Below are 16562 nucleotides of genomic sequence, written 5' to 3'. Positions count from 1 at the left end.
GAAAAACCTTTGAATAGCCTAGAGACTTTCCTCTTCTTAGCCCAATAAAAAAGTTTGGTGTGTTAACCTTTACAAGGGCTCCAGTCTGATCAGAGAACAGCATGTCTGTGACGCTCAGGTGTTGATACAACCTCTCAGTGCTGGGTGACATCCAGCTGGCACCCTCTAGGATGGCTGTTGATGACCTGTCCATGACTATGCCTGTCAATTACTAGAGATGTCTAACATCACCTTTAAATGTAAGGATAAGTGAAATACTTTGTACTACTCTGGGCCAAAATCACTCATCAGAAAAAAAAAAAAAGTCATGTTGGTGATATGTCATGATTAGTGCTCTGTCAATACACTGAATGGGAATAATTTTTATTAAAATCCCAATTATTCAAAGGGTAACCATATTAGAAGTTCACAGTGGTAAAATTATGTCTCTTTCTTCAACAATGGAAGCAGGTTTAAAGTGGTTACTAGGATAATGTGACTAAGGTAAAGATAATAGGTTGAAACAGGCACATGATGTATTGTAGGCCCTGGACTGAGTTCAAATCCTGAATCTGCCATTTGTTAGCCAGGTGACCTTGGGCACTTTTCTTAACTGTTGTGTGAAATGAATGTGACCAGTGCATGCATTTCTTAAGATTGTTCTGAAGATTCAGTAATGTAATGTATGAAAAGCCCATAGGGAAGATTCCGATATATAACAAGTAATAATACTAGTAATTATCCCATCATTATGACTATATTTATTTGGAACGAAACTAGGAGGTACATTGTTCTACAATGAATGCATATAAATGAGGATTAGTGAACATTTGTTTCCTAGTTATACTACCACATGATTTTGAATGTACAGGAAGATCTTGGTTACCAAAGTAGAGTTACATTTTTATGGAAATTTCCCAACTAAAAGTAAAGAGTTGTCTTTGAACTGCACCCTCTGTCCTCTACTTCTCATGACAGATGAGTTATTTTAATGCTCTTAAACTTTCAGCAAAGAATCAAGGAATCATTCCCTAAATCTGGAAGAGAGTCTTCCCACCTCAAAGGAAGGGCACTGCAATGCTTTCTGACATCCTGATGTGACATGGAATGCTGAGGTGTCTGATGCAGGACACCCAGACCTCTGATCGCAGAGTAAAACTACAGGGCTAAGCATCTAGAAGCTAAGTCTTGTGGACTCAGGTGAAGGAAGCTGTCAACTTTCCCTGAGTATATTAGAGTGAAGCCAGTCTTCTTGGAAGCCAGGTGATAAGGATTCAGATGAACTCCCAGTAAACTCAGATTAATATTTCTCCTGAAAGGATGGGCCTCTTAGGCCGAGGGAATCAATGAGCACAGGCTCTGAGGTCTGGCTTGCTTAGGAGCCATGGGGAGATCTGGGCAGTGGAGCATAGGTGAAGATTCAAGAGGAGATAATTGAGAGTAAAAATAGGCTGAGACAGTTTCAAGAATACTGTTTATTAAATATTAGTTGAACACCTGCTATACACCAAGAACTGCTTTAGTAATTAAGATGGTCACAACCGTCCATGTTCATTGAGCTTATGTGATGCAGAGGACCTTGACTATCTGGCTAAGCAGTTTGTGTTTTATTCTGCAGGGGAGTAATGGAGGTTGCCGTAGTACGGCTGCAGCAAAATAGCCGGGTGGGGGGGGTGGGTGACGAACCACTTGTGTAGATTGATACAGCAGGAGTGGGAGCCGTTTATTGTAGGACAACAGAGGGATATTTATACATTCCACACAGCTTATCTTAATTAGCATAAACTAGATACAGCAGTCAACCAATAAGAAATCTCCACACTTAATGGCTCGCTGGCCTTACTTCACAAACCACTCCCTTTGCAAGATGCCAGGCGCCATCTTGACTTGTTTACAGACTCTAACATTTCCCCCTTTTGTTTAATTTAAATAATGACCATAGTGGTTTTTACACAAACACCATAAATAATCTGCTACAAGCAGAAGGGGAGGATACAAAATGCCACAAAACCAAGCCAATTGATGGCTCCATGCAAGAAGCCCTTGGAAAAATTATACCAGCAATGACACCATTAGCAAAGATACCGAGTTACAATTTGTTGTAGACTACAGTTTGTCGTCTCAGTCCAGGTAAAACAGTGTCTCAATAGATTAACTTACAGTCCAGGTAAATCACAGTCCAGGTAAGTTCTGCAGGCAGCTAGCTTGATCCGAAGTCTCATCGGTTTCTCAGCCGAAGTCTCGTCCGGTTTTCAGCAACACTGGAAATTCTTCCACCCTCGTCCTCACCGGCACTGGAATGAAGGCAGGAACTCTGGATGGCTAAAGAAAATCCTATAGTATTCCACTAAGAAAACAACCTTCTGAACAATTTAGTACATTATCTCAAGGTTTTTTACATTTGAAATAAGCCTCAATATAGTGCTCATTACTCATTAGCTTCCAGGTGTGGGAGAACCATTGTAGCTACTGGCCTTGGAAATGATCAAACTTCAGGGACGCAGGCCATCTTCCGTCTGCAGCGTCCCGGGCAGCCCCAGATGGCCCTGGGGAGAGTCTGGGGAGTGTTCCGGACTCAAACTGCCACTGGGCATGGGGAGCAAGAGCCTGTGCCTCCGGGTCAGGTTTGGGTTTGGGCTCTCGGTAGTGGAAGAGCCGGCTGCCGCCGCCTGGAAAGTCCTTGCTGCGCCATGACCGGCTCTCGCACATGGCAGCCGCCGCCAATTCACGCACCTTCTGGTAACGAAAAGTATTCAGTAATAGCCTTTTGCTGCAACTTTTTTCCTGATAATCCTTCTTCTTCTGAACTTTCTTTTTCTTTCTGACTAGAGTTCCTGGGCTCTTATCAACACATGCCCTAACTATTCTTGGTTCCACTGGGGTGCCTCCTTCCCTTAGTAATTTACTTCTCACCCCTTCCATATTTTCGTCACAAAGACAATACAACATTTCAAGACAAAACAAGACACAAACATACTGTATCAATCTTCTCCATTTTCTTTTCCTCTCGCCCTATCTGCCTAGGGACGAGCAGATTTGCTCCCATCCTATCTACGGATGGGCAGCTTTTTTTTTTTTTTCGTCACTTACCCCCGAGTGTCCCGGGGCTCCCCGTAACGGGCCACCATCTGCCGCAGTCTGGCTGGCTGGGCAAAATAACCGGGGGGTGACGAGCAACTTGTGTAGATTGATACAGCAGGAGTGGGAGCCGTTTATTGTAGGACAACGGAGGGGTATTTATACATTCCACACAGCTTATCTTAATTAACATAAACTAGATACAGCAGTCAACCAATAAGAAATCTCCACACTTAATGGCTCGCTGGTGTTACTTCACAAACCACTCCCTCTGGCATTTTGCCAGGCATCATCTTGACTTGTTTACAGATCCTAACATTTCTCTGGCAAAATGCCAGGCGCCATCCTGACTTGTTTACAGACTCTAACAGGAGGTGTATTAATTGATGCAATGAAATTATCAGAAAGGCGTTTTTGGAAGATCGCTGTGATAGAGAGGCAGCCAATGGGAGCCTCATTGTCTAGAAAGCCACTCCAGATGTCTACATAAGAGAAGGCTTACGTGTTAATGATGCAAAGCATAGATATTTAGAAAGTAGAATTGGTGGGATCTGATGACCAACTTTAAGTAGGTGGTAAGGTAGAAGGAGAAGGAGAAGTCAATTCTCAGAATTTAGTCCTTGGCAACTGGAAACAAACAATGATGCATGAAACTTCTAGAAGTCAGCTGTCTTATCCACAGTCAAGTTGTGCCTGGGCAGTGGGGTATACTGCAGGCAGGTCAAAGAAAGTGCCCAGAGATAGCATGGGAGACATATGGTGTATCAGGGAAAGCCTGCTCCAAGAAGAGTTCAGTGGTGATAGGTTGACAGATATCACCTCTATCCCTCTTGGTACTTTGTAAAGTGGTGCCTCCTCTTCCTCCTGGTGTTTTGTCTAATGGAAGCCAGCTGGATGAGTGATAAGTTCCTTTCCTCATTTTCTCAGTTTCACGCCTGTCCCCATTCAGAGGGGTTTTATATGTTAGACTTTAGAAGCAGGGATATCATCAATATTAGTTTTCTTGATTTGCTTGTCTGACCAGCATCCCAAGGAGCAACTGTCCTGTTGTACATGCTAGAAAGTAGTTTCCTATAGAAAACACTAACTTGCATAACAGCAATCCTTTAAGATAATATGCCTCTGGTCTTTCAAGCCCAGAATTGCTCTCACTGTTCCCTTAATTTGGCTAGGTTTTAGAAAAGAAAGGGGGTATTCAGGGACACGGTGTCTTACTGTCCCCTTTTGCTTTGGGGATGATAAACCAACACAGAGCTGGGTGAAAAAATTTGTACCCATTAATGCTTTCTGTGTTTAAATAACTTGCACGGTACTTAACCCAGTGTAGATACTCAATACCTGTTAGTAGAGGGCAAGATAATGTCATTTCATATTGATTAAAGTATGGCAGTTCCAGCTGGATCAAGGACAAAATCTACATGGCATACCACAATATTCAAGAAGGAAAAGCGTGGCTAGAAGAGAAATTGAAGACATGGCTACTATTCACGAATGGTACACAATCTAGTTGGAGAGATATATCTTTTGGCACATGGCATTGAACTCAATGGTCACAACTCTATTCCCTTGGGTAGAATTCAGTGTATCAAAAAATGATGAATAAAGTCCTTCCATGTAAAAAAAAAAAAAAAAAAAACAAAACCAAATAAACTATGGCTGTGCTTAATCTTTACAGGAACTCAACCTATATCAATTCACAACCCTTTGTTGTATATCAGAATCATGTAGAGGGTAGATCAAAGCAGATTGCTAGACATCACTCCCAGGGGTTCAGATCCAGGTGCTGTGGGACTAAACCTGAGATTTTATATCTCTAAACAATTTCCAGAGGAAGCTGCTGCTGTTCCTTTTTGGGGTCCCCATTTTGAGAACCACTTCTCCACACTCTGAGGCATTTTGCAACCATCTGGTAGGTTTTTAAAATTCTGAATGCTGAGATGTCTCTCCCATCTAGTCTACCACAATCTCGGAGGGTGGAGCCCAGGCATCAGCAGTGTCTACAACTTCTTGGGTGATTCCAGTCTGCCCCGATTGGAGAATCAGTTCTCCAATTCTTTGATTCTCCTTCTCCCAGGAGTGCAGCTCATCTGGGGGTTTGACTAAAATGCAGATTCCGATGCCGTAGGTCTGAGGTGGAGCTGAGCTTCTGCATTTCTTTCTTTTTTACTTCCTGAGGTATGATTTACATACAAGAAAGGGCACCATTTTTAAGTGAACAGTTTGATGTGTTTTGACAAATGTGTATATGTCTATGCACAACACAGTCAAGATATAGAACCTTTCATTACACTACAAAGTTTCCTCATGTCCCTTTATGGCCATTTCTGACCTCCCAGCCCCAAGAAATTGCTAATCTGCTTTCTGTCACTCTAGATTAATCTTGCCTGTTTTAGAATTTCACACAAATGGAATCATACACTATGTATTCTTTTATGTCTGCCTTCTTGCTCACTCAATAGAGAGCCTGAATTTCTAATAAGATCTTAGGTTTGTAGACCATACATTTTTCCAAAGCAGGTATTTAAGGATTTAAGAATCTTTGATTTATAGCATTTAGCCCAGAGACTTAAGCATGATTGATACTTATTAAATAGATGTACTGAAGTGATTTTTAATTTTTAACTTTTAATATCAAATATTTAGCATCAGAGTCTACAAAGACTAGAAGTTCTTTAGGAGAATAAGTCAGTTACAGTCTATCCCATGCAGGAGATCCTTGGGACAAAAGCAGGGAGATGAGTATTTCAGAAAGGCTAGGAGTGGGTGCAGCAAGGCTGCTGATTAGGAGGTAAGATCTGGGGGTCTCCAAGGTAAAGCAAAGACTCTGTACCCCAACCTGAGCTCGGGTTTTTACTACTTTTCACTTTTATGCTTCCATATCCAAATGATAAGGTGCTTCTTTTCTTGGCTTTGACAATTTTGGGGAATTGCAAAGCTCAGGAGAAGGTAAGATAAGATGCCTGCAACTGCATTTTAGAAAAATGATGTGTAATATCCACTTTATGACATCTAAATGAGGTCTTTTTTTAGCTCTTTCCCAGGGTCGTGCCCACTCTAACTTTAATACACCCAAATGCTCATACTCATCTTTCATCATGTCACCAAACTTAAAGAATACTTTGTTTGTTTTTATCTATCATGTCCCTTGTTAGATGAGAGTATATTTTATATTTCTTATTAAATGGCAACAGTTATTTCTGAAGGCTGATAATTTATAGCTTCACTACTAGGAAAAAAGTGAAGGGGTTGGTGGGAGAAATAAACCTTTTGTTTTATTATGCTCTGGGAACTGATTATGGGCATAAAAAAATAAAACAACTCATACATCCACCAGAGCTTATTGTATTATCAGGTAATTCACCTGCCTCTCTGATAAATAGGACTCCGTAGAACAGTTAATAAAAGCCTGAGAGTTATTTGGTGCAGAAATACAACAGTATAAAGTTGCTTGAGTTCAATCTACTGCGATTTTTTTTTTCATCGTAAGAAAGGGCTTGAAATTCTAACAGTAATTGAAGGTAGTAATTGAAGTAAGTGAAGTGCTTTCCTTGTCTTTAGAACAGAGGGAGGACATTTCATGTTTTGCATGGAATTTTTCAGGGAATCTAAGTCCCAGGAGTTGGAGATTTTTGCAAACACATAGAAATAACAATGCACCACAAATCACACTTGAGTTTTTATTAAGTTTTTCCATACGTGATCTCTTGAATTCTAACAATTGTTAGTCTCCTGACTAGCAATTCTAGTCAACAACTTGCTACAAACACCTTCCTGGGATTCACCTCTGGGTTTTTTTGTCTATAAACCTGGTGCATTTTCCTCTTCTAGGCTTTTCTAGTCTTTGGTTCTGTTTTTTTATTTTCTCCCTTTATCATTTATTTATAGCCCAAACAATGTTCATTTTAAGGTAATTATTTCTTTCTTGCTGATTATTTTTTCCTTCTTTTTGATCTTGTGGTTTATATCAGAACAGTTTCCCAGCAGGAAAAAATGGTAACCGTTGCTTTAATCACTAAAGGAGAAATAATGAAATTTTAACTTGCAGTTCAAACACACATACGGAAATGCCAACTGGATCTTGTGAAAATGAGGCCTTAGCAGAGAAGGGTACTCTGTGCCTTTTCAAAGGGCAGCCAGAGATGGGACTTCTGCAAGAGTGCCATTGTCAGCATTCTACTCTCAGGGTGAAAGCAAAGTTCCTTGAAGCCTTATGGTATTTAAACACTCAATTCAATTCTTGAATCAAATTCTCATTTTGATAATTTTGTCATCAGCCTGGAATTCAGTCGGGGCAGAGGTGACAACCGATTTGTAGAGTTCCATCATTTGCATAAATGCCTAGTTGCACAGAGAGCCCTATCCAGGATCTCATTTGGTTTCAGAAGGTTTGTAACTCTGATGAGTCATTTATTTTCTTTGGGCCTCATTTTCTATGAGGTCATTTATTTTCTTGGCAAATAATGATTTGGTATTAGCACTGTCTTAGCCTGTCCTTTGTGCCTAGAAAGGATGCCAGGGCCCAGAGCATAGTGTCTCTGGGTGAGAAGAGTGATGGTTCTGGAAAGAGCCATAAAGAAGTGCAAGATTGGAGAGATGTCCTGCATATAAAAAGGTGATTGTAGGGGTCAGAATGACCACAATTATTCCTAAACTGAAGAGGAAGTATCGATGGAGGAATTGGTGGTCTTTTCAAAGCCATTAGCATAATTATGAGTTTTTAAAATTCAATCAGATGGAGTAGGATTCCTGGACATTTTCCTCATCTGTAAAACATAGCACTGTGTTGGCATCTCACTTGCAAGGGCTAAAAAGTCCAATGATACCAAGCATTGGTGACACTATGGAACAAGACAAATCCTTAGACACTGCTGGAAAAATATAAATTAGTACAGCCTTTGATGTTTGCAGGACTAGTCTTATACTCATGCATTCTTCATCCCCTTGCCTTCTCACTTATAGTTATCAAGAATAATTGTAGAATGTTCTGGGAATGCAACACCCTGAGGCAAGGAAGAATGGGCAAAAGAGCCTGGTCAGTGTTCCTGTCCCTCTTTTTTGCCCAGGGAGTACTCTTTCCCTAGAGTAAGCTTACCAGTGCGTCCACTCTGGACAACTTTCCTGGGCTGTAGGGCAAGGACTCACCGTGAATCCTAGACTACTCCCTTGCAGCCTATCTGTGAGTAATAAGGTTTTTCCATGTAATTTGTGTGAATGTTCTGTTCTCAGAGACTCATGTTAGTGACGCAGCAATTGGCATCCTGTGATCTTGCTTTGCAATGTTATGGAATGAAGCTGAAAATACACATGACTTAAGACTGCTAATTCCACTTCTAGAGAAGCTCCTAAGCATGAGTGCTAGGAACTTCTCTATGAACACTCTCTTCATGTCTTACCCTACCCCATTTCTTTTCTCTAGTCTACTGATTTCCCTTTGATTTTCATGAGATACCACCCACCTTTCTTTATCTTTTTCTTCTCTATCTTCTACATATGAAAGAAAACATATGACCCTTGATCAGGGTTTGACTTATTTCACTCAACATAATGTTCTCAATAGTGTTCTCAACATAATATTCTCATAATGTTCTCATTGTGCCAGACTGTTCTTAACAGTTATACACTGGAAAAGAAACCCTAAATGTCCACCACTAGCAGAATGAATGAGTATGCTAGTCACATGGTGGATTAGCTTCTAGAGTTAACAAAGTGGATCAACTATAGTCACATGCAGTGGCAAGCTATGATTTCGTAGAAATAATGTTGAACAAAAGAAGTAAGATATTCCATTTATTTGTACATTTGGGGGAAAAGGGTGATACCAAAGTATATAAAACCAAAAGGTATATGGAGATGAAAAACCTACAAATAACTGCTAGGAGATAATTGTTGTGAGATTTAAGATATTGATGACTTCTAGAGAGAGAGATTGGGCTTTAATGAGGGAAGAACACAGCACATGACCCCTGAGAATGGTAATGTGTCTGTTTTGTGTTACCTAGATATACAGTTTATATGTACATAGTCTTTTTAAAAAAATTTTTCACATTTTTATTGATTTATTATAGCTATATACAATGATAGGATTTGTTATTACATATTCATATATACATACAATATAATTTGGTCAATTTGGCTCACCTTCCTTACCCTACACCATCCCTTTTCTCTAGTCTACTGATTTCCCTTTGATTTTCATGAGATACCACCCACCTTTCTTTATCTTTTTCTTCTCTATCTTCTACATATGAAAGAAAACATATGACCCTTAATCAGGGTTTGACTTATTTCACTCAACATAATGTTCCCAAGTTCTATGCATTTTCCTACAACTTTTTTTTAAAGATAAACTATTTTTCCCTTTTGGGGGTTTTTTAATTAATTACAAATGACAGCAGAATGCATTTCAACTTGTTATACACAAATGAAGCACAACTTCTCATTTCTGTGGCTGTACATGACACAGAGTCACAGTGTTCGTGCAATCATACACGTACATAAGGTAATAATGTCCATCTCATTCCACCACCCTTCCCACTCCAACATCCCCCTCCCCTCACTCCTCTCTTCCCAATCCAAAGTACCTCCATTCTTCTCTAGCCCCTCCCATTATGGATCAGCATCTACATATCAGAGAAAACATTTGGCCTCTGTTTTTTGGGGATTGGCTTATGTAACTTAGCATGATATTCTCCAACTCCATCCATTTACCTGCAAAGGCCATAATTTCATTCTTCTTTAAGGATGAGTAACACTCCATTGTGTACATATACCACAGTTTATTTATCCATTCATCTGTTGAAGGGCATCTAGGTTGGTTCCATAGTTAACTATTATGAATTAAGCTGCTATAAACATTGACGTGGCTGTATCACTGTAGTATGCTGATTTTAAGTCTTTTGGGTGTAAACCGAGGAGTGGGATAGCTGGGTCAAATGGTGGTACTATTCCAAGTTTTCTAAGAAATCTCCATACTTCTTTCCAGAATGACATAATTTCATTCTTCTTTATGGTTGAATAAAACTCCATTGTGTATATATACCACATTTTAAAAAATCTGCTGATAGACACCAAGGCTGGTAGTTTGGCTACTGTGAATTGTCCTGCTCTAAACAAGAGAATGAATGCATCATGACAGAATGCTGACTTTAATTCTTTAGGATAAATACTGAGGAGTACTGTAAGTGGGTCATGCGATGGTTCCCTACCTAGTCTTTTGAGGAACATTTATACTGAGATCCATAGTGGTTGTACCAATTTATAATCATACCGAAAGTGTGAAAGTGTTGCTTTATTTCCATATCCTCTCCAGCATTTATTATTTGTGTTCTTGATGACTGCCATTCTGATTGGTGTGAGATGAAATCTCAGTGTTGTTTTGATTTGCATTTCCCTAATTGCTGGAGATGTTGAACATTTTTTCATATATTTCTTGGTCATTTGTATTTCTTCTTTTAAGAAGTATCTGTTTAATTCATTTGGCTATTTATTAATTGGGTTATTTGGTTTTTGTTGTTAGGTTTTTCCTTTTTATGTTCTAGATTTTAATATTTTAATATTAATATCTAGATATTAATGTTCTGTCAGAAGAGTAGTTGGCAAAAAAAAATTCTCCCATTCTGTAGATTCTCTCTTCACATTCTTAATTGCTTTGCTGTGCAAAAGTCTTTTTAACTTGATGTCATCCTATTTGTTAACTTTTGACATTCCTTAACAAAGGTGCCAAAAACATTCACTGGAGGAAAGATAGCCTTTTTAGCAAATGGTGCTGGGAAAACTTATTATGAGTATGTAGAAGAATGACACTAGACCCTTATCTTTCACCCTGCAGAAAATCAAAACAAAATGAATCAAAGACCTAGGAATTAGAGTAGAAATTATGCAACTCCTAGAAGAAAATGTAGGGTCAACAATCCAGCTCACACGCACAAGATACAACTTTCTAATAGGACCCCTCAAGCCCTGGAATAGTCTTTACATCTTAGGTATGTTTTAATTGTCTTCTGTAGGTTTGATATGCTAACATTTTGGAAGAGACACTGGTGACTGCCTCTATGTATATTGATAGGCATGTGTGTATGTATGTATAATGTTGTTGAGAAACTGAAGAACTTGCATGGCCTCAGCATCATTATTACAGATATTTATGCTTTTGAATAAGATGAAAGATAGAGAGATAGATTGTACTGAAAATGGGATTGAAGACACTCAGACTTAAAACATCCTATGGAGTTTTTTTTTTTAACATCAATATTTTCAATTTTCCTTTTTTTTTTCCATTTCCTCCTAAAATAGAGAGATGGCAGCAGGCCTGGTGCTATAGTGTAGATCCAAAATGTTCCTCAAGGACTCACGTATTAAAGACATGATCCCAAGTGTGTGGTGCTATAGAGAGGTGGTGGAACTTTAAGAGATGAAAACAAGTTAAGTCTGTGGGGTTATTCCCCTGAAGGGAATATTCACACTTCAGCCCCTTCCTCTCTCTACTTCTTGGACACTGTGAGGTGAGCAGCTTCCTTTACCCGACACTCCCACCATGATGTGCCAGCCTCCCCACAGGACTCAAGTAACTGAGTCAATCGGTCATAGACTGAAACCTCTAAAACTGTGGACCAAAACCAAACCTTTCCTTTATTAAGCTGAATTATCTTGGGTATTTTTTTATAGCGATAGTAAGATGACTAACACACGTAGATGACAGTGAACCCTAAACGGTTAAATTAGTAGAATATTAGTATCTTGTAAGTAGAAAACCACAATTTTTTTTTGTTCAAACTGGACTACTTCTGAAAGTGAAATGTGGCCCTATTAATAGTAATATTGGGAAGAAACATAAAGCAGGACCATCTATGGTACAAAGGATGTATGATCACTTTACTTGGGACTGCCTTGGAAATCACATTGACTTAGTCCACATGAGGGAGTGGTTCTCTTTAATCCAACAAGAAGAATGATCTTTTTTTTTTTTTTTTTTAAAAAAAAAAAAAGAGGTAGAAAGAAGAGCTCCTGATGAATGCTTCTTGTTTTTCTCCCCCACTTTCCCCAGAATGATCAGTTTTGATGCTCATTGTCACCATTTTGTCTAGGCTACCTGTAATAGTATCCTGGAACCATCCTAACAGTTCCACTTAACAGAAGAATATTGCCTCGCAGATCTGGATACTGCAAATGCAGAGTCAAGGTGTTGGCTGGGCCATGCTCCCTTAGAAACCACTAAGTGAGGATCCTTAGTTACCTCTTCCTGCTTCCCATAGCCCCTGGCATTCCTTGGCTTGAGGCGGCCTCACTCCAATCTCTGCCTCTGCCTTTAACCAACTGTATTTCTGTGTGTCTCTATTTTCACATGGAGTGTCCCCCTTCTTACTAGGATGCTAGTTCACATGGAACCAGGACCACCCTAATTATGTTCTGTGTTGTTATGCATGGAAAGATGCTATTTCTAAATAAGTAGGTGGTGAAGGTGTCAACAAACTTCTTTGAAGGGACCACAATTCAACTCAGAAAACTGCCCTTCTCGAACAAAAGCTTTTTTTTCTTCTTTGGCCCATTGATTTGTTGCACAGTTCAGATAAGCTAATATTTCAAAAGGAACCTTTGTGAAATTCAAATGGGAAAATAACAACATCACTTCCAATGGCTATTTCCAATAAAAGCAGCAGAGAGTTCTTTGTGTCAAGATAATCAGATTATCAGGGATAATGTCAGGGATGCTTGCTGTATTCTCCCCACCTGAGATTCTTGTCTCTTTCATAGATAAGACCTGTGGGAGCCATCTTGTTTTCCTAAGACTAGAAGCTGTTGTTCTTTGATAGATCTCCCTGTTCACAGTCAAATCCCAATTCCCCCAAACTAATCCCTTTTCCTCTTTCAAGTGGTCTTTTCCAACAAAACATATCACACTGAGTTCTGTGGGAGGAATCTGTCTAGGTTACTATTAATGGATACACATAGACATAAAGGGAATGATCTTGCTTTTTCCTGACGTAGGTTATAAGCATGGTTCCTTCTGGAGATTTCTGAGATAATACACTAATTATTTTTCTTCATTTTCCTCCAAATCCCCACAGGGGAAAGTTTATATTATAATATTACAGACAGACCCCCTTTTATTTGATAAATTGGGACTAGTAGTTGTAATAAAAAATAAGATAGATTATAAAACTGCTACATACAATTAAAAAATATTTTTTAGTTATAGGTGTCCCTTTATTTTTTATTTATTTATATGTGGTGTTGAGGATTGAATCCAGTGCCTCACACATGCTTAGGTAAGTGCTCTACCACTGAGCCATAACACCAGCCCCACATACATACATTTTTAGGAGTGTCCCTCTTCTTACTAGGATGCTAGTCACATGGAACTAGGTCCGCCCTAATTATGTTATATGTTGTTATGTATGGAAAGATGCTGTTTCTAAATAAACACATTTTAGAATAAGCATATCAGTGCATATTAATTTAATAAAATATAGAATTTACACTATAAGAGAACTTATTTTTCTAGTATGGTTCAATAATTTTAAAAATGGTTATAATATTAATTAATATTTAATATTAATTCAGGTTTTTTAATCAAAAAGTTAATTTGTGTATCTTTTTTTTACTATGTTAATAGTATTTGCAGTCTTGATGTCATATCTCTTACTCCCGTTCTTCTTCCTCAACTTTATTTATTTGTTTATGTCATGAGTGACATAATTTCTAAATCATTCGTGATTCTCTTTCCTGTATATAATCTCCAGTAATCTATTTATTGTTTGTTGTTTTCCTTCAGTATGTCACAAATCTGGTGGACTATTCAGAGTAAATGGATATTTTATATACTTTTCTTTTTTTGGTATTGGGGATTGAACCTAGGGCCTTGTGCATGCATGCAGGCAAGCACTCTACCACTGAGTTACATCCCCAACCTCCCAACCCCTTTTTTAAAGAACATAAAAGTTACCTATGATTTACAATGACACTTTTAATTATGACAATTTTTTTTTTTTGTAGAGGGGATTGAATTCAGTGGCACTTGACTACTGAGCCACATCCTAGCCCTATTTTATATTTTATTTAGGGTTTCACTGAGTTGTTTAGCACCTTGCTTTTGCTGAGGCTGGCTTTTGAAATAGCTATCCTTCTGCCTCAGCCTCCCCAGCTGCTGGGATTACAGGTGTGCATCACTGTGCCCAGCGACAATTATTTTGACAGATGAATGATCTTTCGGTTTGATAGCCATAGCTTTGTTGGCTGGAGTTTTTTTTTTTTCTTTTCTTTTTCTTTTTTTTACATTTATCATATCCATATTGTGTCCTTTGTTACTTACATTTTGGATTACAAAGTGGATCTAGAGTTATATATATAAGAGATATGCTATTGCTGGCTGAAGGAACCCAGGGAGACTAGAGAGTGTACTTTATCTAGCGGCTTCTTACCTGCGAGATGGTTAAGAGAACTTGTACTACACACGTACACAATCTCTCAGTAGCCATTCTCTCACACTCACTGTTCTCACAAGTGAGAAAATGAAGGCCCAGAGAGTTTTAGTGACTTCACAAAAGCATGGAGGCAGTGCTGAAGACACAACACATTTTTCTAGTCTCTGTCTTCATGAGCTTTTCTGTTTTGGTATCACAGGATCTGATTGTTAAGGTCCTGGCTGAGAAATCCAACAGGAAGTGTGGGACTCTTTGATCATATTATATTTGTAGTCTGGGTAACAAGACTGATTTTAGCTTGAGGAAATTTGTAAAGTATATATTTTTTTCACCAAAAGACATGCTCGTTCTTGCTTGATCTTAAAAACGTTATTCAAGTTTGAAAGCTTAGACATTATAGGAAACTCTTCTCATCACACTGAAAAAGAATTTTAAGCAGTTCTGATGTCCGTTGGGCCTCCACATCAATTACTCTGGTCTTCTTTCTCGGGAACATTAAGCTTCTCTTGCAGAGATGAATGACTTCTTGTGAGGTTTTGCTTCAGCGGGATTTACACTGCTGCTCTCCCAAGGCGGACAACTTTCCCTTTCTGAGAATTCCCAGGAAGAAGAGTGATGGTGCAGGGAATGGGTAAAAACTGGGAAATATGCATCAAAAAAGTAACAGGAAATACTTGGGTTTGAAAAATGAGATCTTCCCATCTTTCAGGGGGATTTTGTAAAAGCCAATAATGTTTAACCAAAACCCAAACCAAACCCCCCACAACAATATAAGGACATTTTACCAACAATAGCAAGTCACGTCTTCCTGATTATTTTTAACATGGTATGAGCAGCTGGCACAAGGATCAACCAAAAGAGAAAAATCCAGTCCATGGTCTACATGGTTAGACAATTTGAATGGAGGGCAATTTTTCAAGTTTTTAACCCTTATTTACAATAAACAAGCTTGCTATCTGGCAAAAAATAATTCTGGCAAACTGTAGTTTAAACTAAAATTAAAGGCTCTCCCAATCTCTGCCAACCCTTGCCGGTGCTGAGGTTCACTGGGAGTGAGAATCTCTAGAGACTGCAGTATAAAGCCATTCTCAATTATATTTCTTCAGAGAACTTTTTGAAATCATTCAACATGTCTTCAAATTAATATTGAAAGAGATTAGTGTAGGAAGTCCTGGTTTTTCTTTTCTTTTTTTAAAATGTTTTTTCCCCTTCTGACCATATTCTTTAAATTGATGTCTGAAACAGAAAAAGGGACAGATACTTTGGAAATTATTTTTACTATTAGCACTTCAGTGTCATTCACAGAAGGAAGTAATTGCTCACTGGCCCAAATGCAGCCACCACTTTGAGAATCTGCTTTCTGCATGATTTCTGGTTAATTAGACACTACAGTTAATTTGATGTGCTGATTCATCAGTCTAATATTTTCTTTTCTAAAAATTACTTCTCAGAAGTATTTTTATATTCAGAGCTTCAGTTTCACCTTGTAACTTATTTTAAAAATGGTGTTGTACATATTTTTGTCGGAGTCTTTTATGAAGAGATAATAAGAGTGTGTCCTAATAGAATTGGGCTGGAATGGGAAAAAAAATTCCTTTATATAATACTACTGTTGGGGCATAGTAATTAGAAATATATTGTCTATTAGGTATTATTGCTAAGGTTATATTTGGCAGAGTGGAGGTGGAACTGGAGGCTGTAGTTTGACAGTCTCTATCATAATAGAGCATAAGATAAAAAGATTTGCTTTGGATATGTCAGTTTCCATGATTGCAGAGAGTTGCGTATAATCATGTTATATCATTGCTGGCATTTTAAATCTCTCATGGTTCAGGTGGAATAGCGGGAATAGCAAAATCGATAAACAGTTTGGTTAAATAGTCGACCCTCAATGTGATGTTGATTGCTTGAAAAAAATTATTATGTGATAAAGAACCAGATATGCTCTGGTACCCCGGAAGGGTCTTTGCCTAAATTGGGAAAGTTCATTTGAAAAACTGCTGGTTCCACAAGGACAGACTTGACATGCACTGAGAAAGGTGGTTTTAATTAAAGCTGTGATGCTTCATCATCTGAACTTTGTTT

The 16562-nt window shown here is 38.5% G+C and overlaps 1 pseudogene; it reads right to left on the bottom strand.

Annotated features, from left to right (window-relative positions):
• Window positions 1-2445: 2445 nt before the first annotated feature.
• Window positions 2446-16562, bottom strand: part of LOC114106863 (large ribosomal subunit protein uL30-like) — a 107809-nt pseudogene continuing 93692 nt past the window's right edge.

The sequence above is a fragment of the Marmota flaviventris genome, chromosome 11 (assembly GCF_047511675.1).
Source record: "Marmota flaviventris isolate mMarFla1 chromosome 11, mMarFla1.hap1, whole genome shotgun sequence".
NCBI lineage: Eukaryota > Metazoa > Chordata > Mammalia > Rodentia > Sciuridae > Marmota > Marmota flaviventris.
This window is presented reverse-complemented; position numbering and strand designations above follow the sequence as displayed.